The sequence below is a fragment of the Mobula birostris genome, chromosome 16 (genome assembly GCF_030028105.1).
Source record: "Mobula birostris isolate sMobBir1 chromosome 16, sMobBir1.hap1, whole genome shotgun sequence".
Taxonomy (NCBI): Eukaryota; Metazoa; Chordata; class Chondrichthyes; order Myliobatiformes; family Myliobatidae; genus Mobula; species Mobula birostris.
Window position 1 is genome coordinate 61171680 of NC_092385.1, and position 16071 is coordinate 61187750.

General features: G+C 42.7%; 1 protein-coding gene across 1 annotated transcript in view; it reads right to left on the reverse strand.

Moving 5' to 3' along the window:
* The window catches only part of LOC140210812 (testis-expressed protein 264), a 356249-nt gene that overhangs the window by 339520 nt on the left and 658 nt on the right, over positions 1-16071 (reverse strand). The gene's annotated exons all lie outside the window — the stretch shown is intronic.

The window sequence follows — 16071 nt, forward strand, 5'->3', positions numbered from 1 at the left end:
TTACCACTTCAAGCAGCAACAGGTGTAACTGTAGCCTACGGTATAAGCAACACACATAAAAGTTGCTGGTGAACGCAGCAGGCCAGGCAGCATCTCTAGGAAGAGGTACAGTCGACGTTTCGGGCAAGACGAAGGGTCTCGGCCTGCAACGTCAACTGTACCTCTTCCAAGAGATGCTGCTTAGCCTGCTGCGTTCACCAGCAATTTTTATTTGTGTTCCTTGAAATTCCAGCATCTGCAAATTTCCTCAAGTTTGCCTACGGTATGACTAAAACTATTCCTGTAGGGGCACAGGACATGAAGACCGCTAAACTGCCTTTGTACCTATTTGTCCTGTTAAGAGCTGACATGGTGAAATGGGGTTAAGCTACTTGTGACCAGTGATCAGGCTGACTTACTCCTTTTGTTCCACTCAGTGCACAATCATAGCTTAGGATCTTGCCAACACAAGACTTGCACTGTGCCAGTCAAGGGAAATATTTATGATCTGTGACTTGTGGATTTACATGTGAAGTTGCTTTGGTTAGAAGATTTATAAAGTGCTATGAAATGTAAGTACAATATGTGAACATTTCTTCCACAAATGTGACAACATTTTTAAAGTAACAATTGAAAAATTGTGGGAAAGTGAACCTGTGTGACCCATTGGACTGGGTCAAGTATGGAGTCTCCAGGACTTGACAAGACGACATGGTAGCATACCGGTTAGCACAACACTGTTAATGCTTGGGGCATCGGAGTTTGGAGTTCAATTCTGGTGTCCTCTGTAAGAAGTTTGTATGCCCTTCCCATGAGCATGTAAATTTCCTCCAGGTGATCCAGTTTCCTCCCACAGTCCAGTTAGTAGGTTAATTTGTCATTGTAAATTGTCCTGTGATTAGGCTAAGGTTAAATAAGTGGGTTGCTGGGCAGTGTGGCAGGACTCCACAATCTCCGTGAGCACAGGTACACCACAAGGCTGTGTGCTTAGCCCACTGCTCTTCTTGCTTTATACATATGACTGTGAGGCTAAGCACAGCTCCAATGCCATATTTAACTTTGCTGATGACACCACTGTCGTTGGTTGAATCAAAGGAGGTGATGAATTAGCACATAGGAGGGAGACTGAAAATCTGACAGAGTGGTGCCGCAACAACCACCTCTCATTCAATGTTAGCAAGACCAAAGAGCTGATTATTGACTTCAGTAGAAGGAAACCAGAAGTTAATGAGCCAGTCCCTCATCCGGAGATCAGAGGTGGAGAGGGACAGCAGCTTTAAATTTCTCAATGTTATCATTTCAGAGGATTTGTCCTAGACCCAGCACACAAGTGCCATTATGAAGAACTCACAGCAGTGCCTCTACTTCCTTAGAAGTTTGTGAAGATTTGGCATGACACTTAAAACTTTAACAAACTTCTACAGATGTATGGTGAAGAGTATACTGACTGGTTGCTTCACAGACTGGTATCAAAATACCAAATCCTACATAAATTAGTAGATACGACCCAGTCCATCACAGGTAAAGCTTGCCCCACCATATATTGCTGAGTGAAAATGAAAGTTTGTTTAATGTATTGCACCGTACTGCTGCCACAAAACCAAAAAAATCACAAAATACTCTATGTCAGTGATATTAAACCTGATTCTGAAAGTCTGAATGATTTATTTGATGTTTATGGCCTCAGACAGGACAACAAATAATCACAGCTAATTTTCTGGGAAGATATGAATAGAAGGAGGTAGGGAAGGATGAAAGAAAAAATAATAAACATAGGAAAGTTTGCGGATGCTGCAAATCCAAAGTAACATACAAAATGCTGGAGGAACTCAGCAGGTCAGGCAGTATCTATGGAAATGAATAAACAGTAGATGTTTCAGGCCAAGACCCTTCTTGAAGGAAAAATGTTGCAACTGTGAGATATGAAAACACTATTATTGCTAGATACACAAATTAAAAATAAATGCTGGAAGTAGCATGCCAGAAAGACTGAGTTAACTTCACAGGTATTTGATATTTCTGACCAGTTCTGACACAAGCTAAAAGGCTTACAATTGAACTGATCTTAACTCATTATGCACATACCCGTGGATGACTTTAATAGCCATTGGAAAAACAGTCCTTGTTCTGCTCTGGAGATTGTTGTTGGAACTGGAGCAGGTTGCAAGTTGCAGAGGGGATTTTTTAATAAATTGCTCAGGCCTCATGCGCAGACTTTGTTGTCATTAGTTGGACATGTCTCCTGAAACTGTGACAGCATTCGTCATCCTGCTGCAGTTCCTGTGATCCTTTCTGCCCACTTCCCTCTTCCATTGGCTAGTCTTAATTTGCATGAGTTATTTTTATTCTCCCTTGTTTTACACCCTCTAATGCACCCATATTTAGGTAGAAGTCTACTCAAGCATAAAATTAAATACAGTACATGCTTACCAGGGGCAATGCAGCCTGAGAATTTATAAATTTTACCAAGACCCATTGAGCCTTTATAGTAAACATGACCATTTTTAAACATATTCTTCACCTGCTGGTAATTTTCAACAATTATCTCAATCACAACAGCATTGTTCACACTGGTTGATTCCCAATACACATAGTCACATCCTTTCAGACTCAAGTCAGGCAGCTAGGCTGTCAACCTTTTCCAGTAGGTCCACCCAAGTGGTTGATCAACCAGTAAATGGAATTCGGGGAAGGGTAGGATTTTCGAATCCGGCTGGGTCCCAACCTGGGCAGCAGCAGTATCTGCATGGAAGAAAGGCCTGGCAATCTACTTCCGTATCTTGCCATGAAAACCCTATGGACAACTACACTATCTATAGGGTCGTCATGAGTCAGTGGCGACTCGACAGCACTCAGCAACAACAAACAACAAGAGGTTAGTAATATACTGATGGTAAGTTAACAGCTGGAAAACAAAGAATAAGAATAAACAGATCCTTCTCTGATTGGCAGGTTGTGACTAGAGAGATACTGCAGAAACCTATGCTTTCATCCCAACTATTCCTAACAACCAGAAGAAATTAAGGAGCTGAAATATGATGCCCTGGATCTTGAAGAAGCAAGCGATCAAATTCAAAAAGTTCAGTTGCTCATGCTAGCTAGAAATATCTAATTCCATCATAGATTTGCTGGTACATTGGGAACTTCATTAAATCCTAAAGATTTATCTAATCAGCTTCAGGCAAAGACTGTAATGTACTAACACTGCCATCCAGTGTTCTTAACAAGAATTTCACTATAAAACCCATATTCCCAAACTATTCTGGATATAAATTTCCTGTTTTTCCAATTTAATAAACATTACCCATAGATTCCACTTTATGAACACATTCAAGTTAAATGCTCATTATTGCAAATGTAGGTGATCGTCGTCATTGAGATGTTGCATTCAAGGTGAAGATGGCATTGGCCAAGTTGTTCTAGGGTTTAAACTCAGCAACATTGAAGAAACAGAAATATATTTCCATTCAGGGTGGTGAAAGGGCCTTTGTCCTTCTGTGAAGATGTGGATTAGGGAGCTGCAATAGGAAAGGAATAGATAAAGAAGTACAACTCATTTTGGATGGTACAAATTGCAGCCTTGATGATAATGGTCAAGGGAGGAGTGAGAAATGTTTTTGAGAGCATGTGCCAAAATTGACGATAATCTTCTAAAAAAAATCCCTCACGTACCATGGAATTTTGAGCAGAGATTATCATTTATTAATGAATTAGCAACAATAATTACAGATTATTTTTGAGGAAAAAGAATGAGTTCTGTTGCTTAATTACACATATTCACTGTTTTCCTATAAATAAATGTATAACAGAGACAAATTAATATAAATTAACCATTTTTATCTTTCAAAAAGACAATTTATTTCTAAATAGCATTGTTTTTGTAACAGTTCACTATCCAAACACTGAAGTGACACCAGATCTGCGAAAATTATAAAACAATTCATTAAACATCACATGTTCTCACAACCATCTAGCTAGCGCTAAGCCAGCCTAAGACATTTCCTGCGGCAACATTTCACTCTTCTTAAGTTGCAAAAAATCATTCACTGCTTCATTTAATAGTAAAGATAATAATTGTGCATCATTTTATTACCGGTGGGATTTAAAGCATCAAGAGGTGGCACTGCACACAATACACCAAAACAGCATTACAGTACATCTTTGCAGTACATATTCTAATCCTCTTGAAATGAATGCTAACATTGTATTTGTTTTCCTTACTATCGACTCAACCTACAAGTTAACTTTTAGGGACCCCAAGTCCCTTTGCACCACTGATTTCTGAATTTTCTTCCTGTTTGGAAAATAGGCTATAGCTTTATTCCTTCTACCAAAGTGCATAAGCATCTACTTCCCTACACTATATTCCATCTGCAGCTTCTTTGCCCATTCTCCATCGGTCTCAGTCCTTCTCCAGACTCTGTCTCCTCAACACTGCCTGCCTCCCACCTGTCTTCATATCATCTGCAAAACTGGCCACAAAGCCATTAATTCTGTCATCCAGATCATTAATTTATAATGTGAAAAGTAGCGCACCAACACTAGTCACTGGCAGCTAACTCGAAAAGGCCCCCTTTAATCCCACTCTTTGTCTCCTATCAGTCATCCGACTTTCCTTCCTGTAATACCATGGGCTCTTATCTAATTTAGCAGCCTCCTGTGTAGCACCTTTTCAAAGTCCTTCTGAAAATCCAAATAAACAACATCCACTGACTTCTCTTTGCCTATCCTGCCTGTTATTTTCTCAAAGAATTCCAACACATTTGTCAGGTAAGATTTCCCCTGAAGGAAACCATGCTGACTTCGGCCTCATTTATTATGCACCTCCAAGTATCCTGAAACTTCATTCTTAATAATCAACTCCAACATCTTCCCAACCACTGAAGTCAGGCTAACTGGCCTTTAATTTCCTGTCTTTTACTCCATCACTTCTTAAAAACTAAAGTGTCATTTGCAATTTTACAGACCTCCAGGACCATTCTAGAATCTATTGATTCTTGAAAGGTCATTACTAATGCCTCCACAATCTCTTCAGCTACCTGTTTCAGAACCCTCCTGTGTAGTCCATCTGGATTGGTGACCTTTAAGCATCCCAAGCATTTTCTTCTTAGTAATAGTAACTGCACTCACTTCTGCCCTCTCACATTCTTGAATTTCTGGCCTACAACTGGTGTCTTCCACGGTGAAGACTGACACAAAATACTTATTCAGTTTGTCCGCCATTTTCTTGTCCCCCCATTACTATCTCTTTACCCTGTCTGTGATTACCTTCCCATTGATGGATTCGAGGAGAACCATCTTCCTCTGAGAGGGGTCGAGGGCTTTCTTGATGCCATCATACATACCCCTGATATTGCCTGTCAGTGCTGCAGTCTGGATGTCTTCACTGAGCTGCATCCAGTACTTGTTGGTGCAGTGCCTGGTAGTCTGCTGATCTTTACTTCTAACAGCCTTGAGATCTGTAGGTTCTTCTCAGTTAGAGAACACTTATACCTGACTAGCATGTTTGACTTCGATGTCAAGGGTCACCGTTAGATTTGGCTTTGAAACAGTTATTTGTTTTTGAGGTCTTCTTCCCAAAGGGAGCTAAGGCTGTCCTGTGTTCTGCAGAAATTCCCATTTTTCTGTGACAGAAATTCCAAGGCTACTGAGCATTCATTTCTTTCTCGAAGGACTAAGCAAACTGCTCTATCAACTCTTGGTAAGACATCTTGCTGACATCAATGCAATGGTTCCCTACTTATTTAGCACGATGGAATTTCTTTGACTGTAGACTGTTCTTGCAACACACTAGCAAGTGATCTATGTCATAGCCTGTGCTATGGTAGGAACATTTCAAAAGCATGCTGCCAAGGAAGGAGCGCCTGACCAGAATCAAGTCCAGCTGGTGCCAGTGTCTCCAGGAAACCTTGTGTTGAAACCTTTCATCAATGGGGAGGTAATCACATACAGGGGCAAACAGATGGAGAGATAGGCAGAATATTATTCTGACCTCTACTTCAGAGTAAACATTGTCACCACCTCAGCCCTGGAAGCCATTGATTGCCTGCCGACAATGGAAGAACTGATTGCAGAGCCAATCCTAGAGTGATTCAACAAGGCCATTGGCTGCTTGACCTCATGGACGGCACCAGGTGACGATGTGATTCCCCCAGATCTGATCTACCACTGCATGATTACCCTATGCGGCAGCTGCATGAAGTCCTCCGTCAGTGCTGGCTGAAAGGAACTGTACCACAGGATAATGAGGGACACCAAGATCGTTACCCTCTACAAAAACAAAGCCAAAAGAAATGACTGTAACAACGATAGGGGCATCTCCCTCTTGAGTATTGTTGGCAAAATCTTTGCCCAAGTCTTCTTGGTCTGCCTACAGAAGTTGGCTGAACATGTCTACCCAGAGTTATAGTGTGGCTTCTGTGCTGGAAGATCAACTGCGGACATGATTTTTTTCTCTCTATCTTCTCCAGGAGAAGTGCAGAGAACAAAAGAAGCCCCTCTACATGGCGTTTATTGCTCTCATCAAGGCGATTGATTTGGTCAGCGGAGGTGAGCTCTTTGAGATCCTCTCTAAGGTAGGCTGCCCACCAAGACCATAGAGCATAATCATATCGTTCCACAGTGACGTGAAGAGGACTGTGCAGTATCGTGGCAGCTCTTCGGAGCCCTTTGACTTAAGCAAGGGTGTGTTCTCATCCCCAATGCTCTTCGAGATCTTCTTTGCCATTCTCCTGAAGCACGCATTTGGCACTGCAAAAGAAGGGATCTACCTCCACACTAGATCAGATGTCAGGCTTTTTAACTTTGCACGCCTAAGAACCAAAACCACAGTGCATGAGGCTCTGATCAGAGACATGCTGTTTGCAGATGATGCAGCAGTTGCAACGCACACTCCGCAGCACCTGCTGAGCTTGATGGGCTCAGGCCTGCAAGGAATTTGGTCAGACTATCAGCATGAAAACAACAAATGTCTTGGGACAAGACTTGGAGGTACCACCAGTCATTATTATTGATAACTACAAACTGAATGCTGTTCATCAGTTCATATACAGTGCCTGGGGTCTATCATCTGTGACAACCTCTCCTTGGATGCAGAAGTTGATAAGCGCATTGGGAAGGCTTCATCACCTCTTGCCAGCATCACTACATGAACTTCAAACTCTCAGTCAAAACAAAGATGGCAGTGTACAACACTTTGTGTCACCGGCATACTGCTATAGGGCAGCAAGACCTGACAACATACGCTAAACAGGAGAGAAGGTTCAACACCTTCCACTTAAGTTGTCTTTGTTGCATCTTGAGCATTTGCTGGAGAGACAGAGTACCCATTACTGAGGTTCTCCCTGCTCAGGAAGCTGGCTGGGCTATGTCTGTCACATGCAGGATGCAGGATGGCCACATCGCAAATGACATCCTCCACATTGAGCTGGCTTCAGGCAAGAGAACGCTGGTCACCAGCGATCGTGCTACAAGGATGTCTGCAAATGGGGCATGAAGGCACTTGACATCAACATTGAGGCCTGGGAGGAACTTGCAGCCAACTGTACCAGGTAGAGAAGCACCCTGAAACAACATCTTAAGTCAAGCAAGGAAAAATGCATGAAAACAGCAGAAGGCAAACAGGCCTATAGAAAGGAACACTGCATCTCCAGTAGAACTGAGTCCACTTACAGATCACAAACACGAGAAAATCTGCAGATGCTGGAAATCTGAGCAACATACACAAAATGCTGAAGGAACTCAGCAGGCCAGGCAGCATCTATGGAAAAAGGTACAGTCGACATTTCAGGCGGGCCTAGGGGGTCACCAGACTTCATGCCTCCTGCACATACAGAACCCCGAACCTGGAACACACCAATAACTTGCTGACCAGGATCACAAAATCTCCTTACTATGAAGAATGCTGAAATCAACCTTATACTCTGCCTTCAGTTTCTACCTTCAAAAGTGTATCACTTACACTTATCCAGATTGAACTCCATCCACAACTTCTCAGCACAGCTCTGCATTGTACCAATGTCAGACATCCCACCTCTCCCGGAAGTTCCAGGAGTCTCCTGCATGTTGATAGTGGCTCCCTGATGTCCGGAAATTATACACAATATCCCGGAAATAGATTTTTTTGAGAGGGAGAGGGAGAGCGAGAGCGAGAACGAGCATCTTGATTGGTCTCTCTTCGTGCTAAGAGTGGTTCCCAACGAGGAAACAATACGATTTGGTGATATGAAACGATAAGAGTCAGCTGCACCTTTCCTCATTCCCTGCCACGCACTGTTGAATTTTAACGCACGCGAGGTCATCAATGACCAAAGATGTGCAAAGGAATGGGTCCGTGACCCATTTGTGAATGTTCCCAGTGAATCATCCATGTCAGCGCGGGAAAAAGACGAACTCCTCGAGCTTGCGAATGACGGTGGGCTGAAAAGTATGTTTGACGTAACATGTCTGCCGGCATTCTGGATCAAAGTCAAGGCTGAATATCCTGAGATAGCCACGAAAGCACTGAAAACGTTGCTTCCATTTCCAACATATTTCTGCGAAGTGGAGTTTTCTGCAATGAATGCAACGAAAACTAAATTGTGGAATAGACTGGACATAAGGAACCCCCTTCAAGTATCGCTGTCTCCCATCACCCCTCACTAGGACCGTGTTGTTGCAGGAAAACAAACCCAGGGCTCCCACTGATTCAACGATATTGGTGTGTTGCAATGATTTCATATGTTCATACGAGGAAAATATACGCTGTGTGTTTAATATCCAAATGTTACATAAATTGTTATGATGCTATTGACTTATAAGTGACTTATAATCCCATGGTCCCCGACCTCCGAGCCGTGAAAAATGCAGAAGTGGCCGAAACACACCCAGCACATCTTTAAGAAAAAAGCCGAAATAAACAAGCTAATTAATTAGGTGCCGCCCGGCACATAAATGTTGGCCGATTGCATCGCCTCTGATCTGGCTGACATTTACATAGCTGCCAAGGAGCTATGCTATTGATGTCCTACGTGATGAGGCCAAACTCCCTGTAGACTTGCTTAAAGTTGTAATAGAATAAACATGGTAATATAAGTACATATTTTAATGTCACATTTGTTGCATATACCCAACTTGGTTTACAGATTAGACAAAATCACTAAACAAAGTATTACATACAGCCTTGGAGGTCGACCTGGGGTGGTGGGGGGGATATGGGGTTGCGGGGGCGGGGGTGCTACCTCTCTGAAATGAGTCTTTGCAGGGTGGGATGTCTGCAATGTCCTGTTGCATCCTCCGAGAAACCTCAACACACTACCCACAATACCACCAAACTTGGTGTTATCTTCATATTTACTAACTCATCTTTCCACTTCCTCATCCAGGTCATTTATGAAAATCACAAAGAGCAGGGGTGCCAAAACATATCTCTGCGGAACACAAGTCACAGACATCCAGGCATGATACACTACATCTACTACCACTCTCTGCTTTCTGTGGGCAAACCAATTCTGAATCCACGCAACTACGTTTCCCTGGATCCCATATCTCCTGTCCGTATATATGACATTCATCGCTCTACCTTTATCAATTTGGTTTGTCACCTCCTCAAAGAAATCAATCAGGCTCATGAGGCACAAACTGCCCCTCAAAAAGCCATGTTGACTATCCCCAAGCAGACTATGCTTCTTCAGTTACTCATTACTCTGTATCTAAGAATCCTCCCCAATAGTTTGCCCGCCAAACTGTAAGACTCACTGGTCTATATTTCTCAGGTTTATCTCCATTGTCTTTCTTGAACAAAGGAATAACAATTACCATCCTCCAATCTTCTGGTACTACTCCTGTGATCAATGAGAATTGAAAGATCAACACCAAAGGCGCCGCGATCTCATCCCTCACTTCCCGTAGTAACCTGGGGTATATCCCATCCGTCTCCCAGGGACATACCAATCCTAATGTTTTTCAGAAGTTCCAGAACAATCTCTTTCTTAACCTTGACATGTTTTAGCATATTAGCCTGTTCTACTCTATCTCACATTCATCAAAGCATAAGGTATACACATTCAGCATCTCCACTTGACATTAAATTGTAGAATCGCCACAGTAAAGACCACGGAGGTACCAATGGTCAGAAACATAACTAGGCCAGCCACACAATACAAGATCATGTCAGAGGCTGGGTACTCTGCATCGTGAATCACTTCCTCACTGTACAAATCTTATCATTCACAAAGAACATTCTCTACGCTCCTGAATATGACCAATTCCAAGAACACCAAGGAAGCTAACGCTATGCTGATCAAATCAACTCACTTGATTATACCTCTGTATGCCAATCTGTGGGTTGGCTGATGGTGTAGTGGCATCAACACTGGTCATGAGTTCAAACCCTGCCAGGTCGCAGGCTGGGCAGCAGCAGTAACTGTGCGGAAGAGAGGCCTGGCAATCTACTTCAGAATCAGAACCAGAATCAAGTTTATTATCGCCCGCATGTAACGTGAAATTTGTTAGCTTAGTAGCAGCAGTTCAATGCAATACATCATATAGAAGAAAAAAAATAATAAATAAATCTTATTTACTGTACTTTATACAGTATATATTAAAAATCGTGCAAACAAACAGAAATACTATATATTAAAAAAAAGGAGGTAGTGTCCAAGGGTTCAATGTCCATTTAGGAATCAGATGGCAGAGAGGAAGAAGCTGTTCCTGAATCACTGAGTGTGTGCCTTCAGTTTTCTGTACCTCCTACCTGATGGTAACAGTGAGAAAAAGGGCATGCCCTGGGTGCTGGAGGTCTTTAATACTGCAATAGAAAGGAAGGACATTAGCTGGGAGGATGTGGAGTCGATATGGCTAGAGCTGCGTAACACTAAGGGGCAGAAAACGCTGGTGGGAGTTGTCTACAGGCCACCTAACAGTATTAGTGAGGTTGAGGATGGCATTAAACAGGAAATTAGAAATGTGTGCAATAAAGGAACAGCAGTTATAATGGGTGACTTCAATCTACATATATAGATTGGGTGAACCAAATTGGTAAGGGTGCTGAGGAAGAGGATTTCTTGGAATGTATGCAGGATGGCTTTTTCAACCAACATGTCGAGGAACCAACTAGAGAGCAGACTATTCTAGCCGGGGTATTGAGCAATGAGGAAGGGTTAATTAGCAATCTTGTCGTCAGAGGCCCCTTGGGTAAGAGTGACCATAATATGGTGGAATTCTTCATTAAGATGGACAGTGACATAGTCAGTTCAGAAACAAAGGTTCTGAACTTAAAGAAGAGTAACTTTGAAGGTATGAGATATGAATTAGCTAAGATAGACTGGCAAATGACACTTAAAGAGTTGACAGTGGATATGCAATGGCAAGCATTTAAAGATCGCATGGATGAACTACAACAATTGTTCATCCCAGTTTGGCAAAAGAATAAATCAAGGAAGGTAGTGCACCCGTGGCTGACAAGGGAAATTAGGGATAGTATCAATTCCAAAGAAGAAGCATACAAATTAGCCAGAAAAAGTGGCTCACCTGAAGACTGGGAGAAATTCAGAGTCCAGCAGAGGAGGACAAAGGGCTTAATTAGGAGAGGGAAAAAAGATTATGAGAGAAAACTGGCAGGGAACATAAAAACTGACTGTAAAAGCTTTTATAGATATGTAAAAAGAAAAAGATTGGTTAAGACAAATGTAGGTCCCCTACAGTCAGAAACAGGTGAATTGATTATGGGGAGCAAGGACATGGCAGACCAATTAAATAACTACTTTGGTTCTGTCTTCACTAAGGAGGACATAAATAATCTTCCGGAAATAGTAGGGGACAGAGGGTCCAGTGAGATGGAGGAACTGAGGGAAAAACATGTTAGTAGGGAAGTGGTGTTAGGTAAATTGAAGGGATTAAAGGCAGATAAATCCCCAGGGCCAGATGGTCTGCATCCTAGAGTGCTTAAGGAAGTAGCCCAAGAAATAGTGGATGCATTAGTGATAATTTTTCAAAACTCTTTAGATTCTGGACTAGTTCCTGAGGATTGGAGGGTGGCTAATGTAACCCCACTTTTTAAAAAAGGAGGGAGCAAGAAACCGGGGAATTATAGACCGGTTAGCCTAACATCGGTGGTGGGGAAAATGCTAGAGTCAGTTATCAAAGATGTGATAACAGCACATTTGGAAAGCGGTGAAATCATCGGACAAAGTCAGCATGGACTTGTGAAAGGAAAATCATGTCTGATGAATCTCACAGAATTTTTTGAGGATGTAACTAGTGGAGTGGATAGGGGAGAACCAGTGGATGTGGTATATTTGGATTTTCAAAAGGCTTTTGACAAGGTCCCACACAGGAGATTAGTGTGCAAACTTAAAGCACACGGTATCGGGGGTAAGGTATTGATGTGGATAGAGAATTGGTTGGCAGACAGGAAGCAAAGAGTGGGAATAAACAGGACCTTTTCAGAATAGCAGGCAGTGACTACTGGGGTACCGTAAGGCTCAGTGCCGGCACCCCAGTTATTTACAGTATATATTAGTGACTTAGATGAGGGAATTAAATGCAGCATCTCCAAGTTTGCGGATGACACGAAGCTGGGAGGGAGTGTTAGCTGTGAGGAGGATGCAGGGTGACTTGGATAAGTTAGGTGAGTGGGCAAATTCATGGCAGTTGCAATTTAATGTGGATAAATGTGAGGTTATCCACTTTGGTGGCAAGAACAGGAAAACAGATTATTATCTGAATAGTGGCCGATTAGGAAAAGGGGAGGTGCAACAAGACCTGGGTGTCATTATACACCAGTCATTGAAAGTGGGCATGCAGGTACAGCAGGCGGTGAAAAAGGCGAATGGTATGCTGGCATATATAGCGAGAGGATTTGAATACAGGAGCAGGGAGGTACTACTGCAGTTGTACAAGGCCTTGGTGAGACCACACCTGGAGTATTGTGTGCGGTTTTGGTCCCCTAATCTGAGGAAAGACATCCTTGCCATAGAGGGAATACAAAGAAGGTTCACCAGATTGATTCCTGGGATGGCAGGACTTTCATATGATGAAAGACTGGATCGACTAGGCTTATACTTGTTGGAATTTAGAAGATTGAGGGGGGATCTTATTGAAACGTATAAAATCCTAAAGGGATTGGACAGGCTAGATGCAGGCAGATTGTTCCCGATGTTGGGGAAGTCCAGAATGAGGGGTCACAGTTTGAGGACAAAGGGGAAGCCTTTTAGGACCGAGATTAGGAAAAACTTCTTCACATAGAGACTGGTGAATCTGTGGAATTCTCTGCCACAGGAAACAGTTGAGGCCAGTTCATTGGCTATATTTAAGAGGGAGTTAGATATGGCCCTTCTGGCTAAAAGGATCAGGGGGTATGGAGGGAAGGCTGGTACAGGGTTCTGAGTTGGATGATCAGCCATGATCATACTGAATGGCAGTGCAGGCTCGAAGGGCCGAATGGCCTACTCCTGCACCTATTTTCTATGCTTCTATGTTTCTATGACACTGCCTTTCTGAGACACCGCTCCCTGAAGATGTCCTGGGTACTTTGTAGGCTAGTACCCAAGGTGGAGCCCACTAAATTTACAACCCTCTGCAGCTTCTTTCGGTCCTGTGCAGTAGCTCTCCCATACCAGACAGTGATGCAGCCTGTCAGACTGCTCTCCATGGACATCTATAGAAGTTTTTGAGTGTATTTGTTGACATAACAAATCTCTTCAAACTCCTAATAAAGTACAGCCGCTGTCTTGCCTTCTTTACAACTACATCAATATGTTGGGACCAGGTTAGATCCTCAGAGATCTTGACACCCAGGAACTTGAAACTGCTCACTCTCTCCACCTCTGATGCCTCTATGAAGATTGGTATGTGTCCTGGAAGTCCACAATCAGCTCTTTTGTCTTACTGATGTTGAGTGCCAGGTTGTTGCTGCGGCACCATTCCACTAGTTGGCATATCTCACTCGTGTACACCACCTTGTCACCTGAGATTCTACCAACAATGGTTGTATCATCAGCAAATTTATAGATGGTATTTGAGCTATGCCTAGCCACACAGTCATGTGTATAGAGTAGAGCAGAGCAGTGGGCTAAGCACACACCCCTGAGGTGCACCAGTGTTGATCGTCAGTGAGGAGGAGGAGATGTTATCACCAATCCACACAGATTGTGGTCTTCCGGTTAGGAAGTCGAGGATCAATCAGGATTGTGGGAATGATGGTATTAAATGCTGAGCTATAGTCGATGAACAGCAACCTGATGTAGGTGTTTGTGTTCTCCAGGTGGTCTAAAGTCATATGAATAGCCACTGAGATTGTATCTGCCGTTGACCTATTGTGGTGATAGGCAAACTGCAACGTGTCCAGGTCCCTGCTGAGGTAGTTCAGTCTAGTCATGATCAACCTCTCAAAGCATTTCATCACTGTAGATGTGAGTGTTACTGGGTGATAGTCATTAAGGTAGCCTACGTTATTCTTCTTAGGCACTGGTATAATTGTTGCCTTTTTGAAGCAAGTGGGAACTTCCGCCGGTAGCAATGAGAGGTTGAAAATGTCCTTGAATACTCCCATCGGTTGATTGGCACAGGTTTTCAGAGCCCTACCAGGTACTCCATCGGGACCTTCCACCTTGCGAGGGTTCACTCTCTTTAAAGACAGCCTAACATCGGCCTCTGAGACAGAGATCACAGGGTTATCAGGTACAACAGGGATCTTCACAGCTGTAGTTGTATCCTCCCTTTCAAAGTGGGCATTGAAGGCGTTGAGTTCATCTGGTAGTAAAGCATCGCTGCCATTCATGCTACTGGGTTTCGCTTTGTAGGAAGTAATGTCTTGCAAGCCCTGCCAGAGTTGTCGTACATCCAATGTTGCCTCCAACCTCGTTCGAAATTGTCTATTTGCCCTTGAAATAGGCCTCCGCAAATCATACATGGTTTTCTGGTACAGGTCTGGGTTGCTAGACCTGAATACTTCCATATCTTGCGATGAAAACCCTATGAATAACCTTGCCAGGAGGTCACAAAGAATCAGACTTGACTTAATGACTGAACAACAACAAACAAATGCCATTCTTAACCATAATGACACTGACATTACATAGAAACACAGAAACATACAAAACCTACAGCACAATACAGGCCCTTCGGGCCACAAAGTTCTACTGAACATGTCCCTACCTTAGAAATCACTAGGGTTACCCATAGCCCTCTATTTTTCTAAGCTCCATGTTCCTATCCAAAGGTCTCTTAAAAGACCCTATCGTATCCACCTCTACCGCCATTGCCGGCAGCCTATACCACGCACTCATCACTCTCTGCGTAAAAAACTTACCCCTGACATCTCCTCTGTATCTACTCCTAAGCACCTTTGTGACATTCTTTGGCTGTAATGTGTATCATGGTTAAACCACATTATTACTAGTGTGGTAACAGAATTGTACAAAGTAATCCAGTTAGGATGAGTCTGTGTTATATGAAGTTGTACCATGCCCTTCCTACACGTATTTTCGTTGGCCTTCTTTTGAATCAGGACTTTAATTTTTGGACCATCTGTTGCATTCTTACAACGTCCTAGAAACTTGGTCACTATCTTCAAAATGCTCTGTAACAAGCACTCCAAACATAGGTTATCTATGATCCCACGGAATGACAGGACACAGAGAAAATGCTGGAGGAGCTCAGGAAGTCAGGCAGCATCTAGAGAAGTAATGAAACATTGACTGTTCATTTAAACAAAAACTTTGTGCCATCTCAAAAGTTTGTTTCCCTGGGCAGTTAATCTGATCAACCATTCTAGTTAGCCTCCCCACCCCCTCAATCTATTACCTCAGTCACTGCACTTCACTGTAAACACTTTAACTTACTTTTTACAATGTTGTTTACATTGTAAATACAGATGGTATTTATGCACATTCTATTTCACATCCATACTTTAAACTCTAAGCTTATTTTTTTAAATAATTCTTTATTCTTATAATGGTTGAATGTTGTATTTTGTTCCATAGCACGCCAACAGATCACAGCAAATTCCTAATATACGTAAATATATATAGCAAATAAAGTTGATCCTTGATGCGTGATGCTGGCAGAACTGCTGAATTCTTCCAACATTTTGTCTGTGTTGTTTAAGATTTC